The 3,043-nt window shown below is 41.7% G+C and overlaps 1 long non-coding RNA gene across 1 annotated transcript; it reads left to right on the top strand.

Annotated features, from left to right (window-relative positions):
* The first annotated feature begins 566 nt into the window (after positions 1-566).
* LOC107134876 lies at positions 567-3,037 on the top strand. The gene is made up of 3 exons (XR_001502485.2): positions 567-2,505; positions 2,744-2,793; positions 2,883-3,037. It is a non-coding gene; the product is annotated as an uncharacterized LOC107134876 (long non-coding RNA).
* The last annotated feature ends 6 nt before the right edge of the window (positions 3,038-3,043 follow it).

The following is a 3,043-nucleotide window of genomic DNA, read 5'->3' as shown; positions in this document are numbered from 1 at the left end:
CTATCACTGAGCTACATTGCCAGCCCTAATGTCTTTATTTTTTAATCTTGAAAAAACTCAGTTATCAAACTTTATTTTTATGTCAGAGTTAAGACAGCTGACCTCTGTCTGATTGGTCAGGCTGTTTAGTTGCTGTCTTGGGTGAACAGGTAGATTTTGGGAGCAAGTCAAATAAAGGGTATACATTATAATATGAAATAGATGTGAATCTTCCCAGCTACTCATACTGAGGCAAGAGGATTGGAAGTTCCAGACCAATCTGGGCAACTTAGTGACAGGAACCTATCTCAAAAAATGAAAAGGGCTGGGGATGTAGATCAGTGGTAAATCCTGGGTTTAATCCCCTGTACCACAAAAATTTAAAAAAATGAATCTAAAGGTTTCATGGCTTATAGAGTTCAGAGCTTGTTTTGGTTCTGTTGTCATAATAGTGCCAAAACTGGATAGCCTCAAGGTTGCTGGAGATGGCCCTTATCTACATACCTACCTCAGGAAAAAGGACTTGGCTAGAACTTACCTAGCTTAGGAAGTTAGTAGTGCTATTGCTTGTTCAGTAATGAGGAATATGGATAAATTATAAAGGTATCATTTTAGGGTGGATCTCTAATTCAGACATCTTCTCAGGGTTGTCCACTGTAGTTCTAGATATCCTTGGTCACCCATAACCAGCATTAGGAGCCTTGAATAATTGAGCGGAAATGGCCTACAGTACAAAGGTTATAGATGGGTGGGAACCCCAGGACAATGGTTATATTGTAATGTGCTTTCTTTTTCTCTTTGAAGACCCCACCAACAACTGAACGCTTTGGCCAAGCTGCCACAATGGAAGGAATTGGGGCAATTGGTGGAACCCCTCCTGCATTCAACCGTGCCGCTCCTGGAGCTGAATTTGCTCCAAACAAACGTCGCCGATACTAATAAAGTTGCATTGTCTAGTTTCCCAAAACCCTTAAAAGAAGGGACCCTTTTTGGACTAGCCAGAATTCTACCCTGGAAAAGTGTTAGGGATTCTTCCCAATAGTTAGGTCTTCCCTGCCTGTACTACTCTAGGGAGTATGCTGGAGGCAGAGGGCAAGGGAGGGGTGGTATTTAACAAATCAGTTCTGTGTGGCATATTGTTTAATTGATTCTGTGTGGTGCATTCCTGAAATCTCAAATGTGATTGTTGAGGGCTGGTGAACCATAGCAAAATGGATCCAGTTAGAGCCCTATTAATCTTGATCATTCCGTTCTATTTTTTTTTCATCATGTTTTATTTGCTTTCTTGTCCTTATACCCCTCAATCCCAGAGACACTGCCACATATACCACAAAAACAAAACATCCCCCAATGACCTTAGCCCCATTGCTCCATTCACTCCCAGGTGAGAATTCAGGCAAATGTCCACAGAGGTCACAGACAACATACATAACAGTTCTGTTATATCCCATATATTACCCTTTCATGTCCTAAGGAAGACATTTTCTCTTAGAACTTTTCATTTTAGTATATCTTTAAAAAAAATTCTTGTGTTAACTTGCCTCCATCTTTTTCATGGGTAAAGACAACCCAAGAATTGACCCTTCTGTGTCAATGATGTTGCTATTCACAGCTTTTCTTGATAGGCCTAGTACAATCTTGGGAACAGGGTTGCTGTATGCTGATGGTCTGACAGTAGCTCTTAGCCTTGCCTATCTTAGGTAGTTATGCTGTGCATTTTTTATTGGTGTACCATGTTTGATTTGTTCCTGATACCTTAAATTTGGAGTTTTCTGAGAAATGGAGCAGTAATGCAGCATCAACTTATTAAAATACATTTTAAGCCTTTTAATTTTCTGTGCTATTTTTGAAGGGGAGGGATGGGGGGTGGGAATTTCCCCTCAGGAGTTCAGCAGTAGACTGTAAGGATAATCCTTTATGGCCCTTTTGATTGAACTAATAATCATCATTCTAGACAAACATGGGGAGGAGATGGGGTGAGAAGCATACTATTGTGGTTAGAAATGATCAGTGCTATTAACACTACACATAAGTAATGTGGTTGCCAGGGTAGCTGCTTTAAAAGAGGAAGAAAATGGGCTGGAAGAAACTTTCATTGAGTTGGGGTGGGGTCTCAGTTGGTATATATTTCTGAGCAGCTGCTAGTATGTAAGAGGCTTGGAATTGGCAACATCTAAAACTGTCTTAGCAGTGCTTAGCTGACCTCACCCAAGTTCCAAGTACTACTTTGCCTGATCCTTTTTTCCTGAGCCTCAGAGCTAAAATGCTCCTGTGCTCTTTCCTATTGGCTAGGGAGACCAATTGAAGTTCCCTTGCCCATGTTAGGAGGTGTCCGCCTCCTGAACTAAAGATAGAAACAGCTGGCCCTTTCAGGCAGCTAAAAGCCTCCGGACTAAGAGGTGTTCCCCACACGACAGCCAGACTCCTTGAAATACCCTTTCAGTTATTCTGCCAACGCCTCCATGTCTCTGCTCTGCCATAACAAAGGCTGTGGGCAACAGTTTGACCCCAGTACCAATCTCTCTGGTGAGTAAATCCTGACCTGGCTGGGGGCTCTCTGGGTATTAGGGGAATGGTTTACTGTAAGACTGTTGGGAGCACGGTGGGATAAACTTCATGTACTTCTGGCTATTTAATTGGGCTGAGTGATCTTAAACCTTTGCTGATTTATTCTTTTACAAGAAAAGAAAACCCAGAGGAAAGGGAGAAGTGATATTTGGTATAGTTATCTTTCCTATCTTGATCTTTCTACTGGTATCCATAGATTCCTGTCGCTATCACCCTGGGGTCCCAATCTTCCATGATGCACTAAAGGTGAGCAGTAGGTGAGGTGGGATAACAAGAACATTTCCCAAAGGAAGTATACCCAGGAATCAAAGCTGATCTGGGTCTCTCATTACCAGGGATGGTCCTGTTGCCGAAAGCGAACTGTAGATTTCTCAGAGTTTTTAAACATCAAGGTAAATCCTTTATTTCCTATAGACAGACACAATATCTTTATTTATTTATTTTTATGTGGTGCTAAGGATTGAACCCAGTGCCTCATGTGTGCAAGGCAAGCACT

Source organism: Marmota marmota, unplaced genomic scaffold (assembly GCF_001458135.2).
Source record: "Marmota marmota marmota unplaced genomic scaffold, marMar, whole genome shotgun sequence".
Taxonomy (NCBI): Eukaryota; Metazoa; Chordata; class Mammalia; order Rodentia; family Sciuridae; genus Marmota; species Marmota marmota.
The sequence above is the reverse complement of the archived record's forward strand: the minus strand, read 5'-3'. Positions and strand labels throughout refer to the sequence as shown.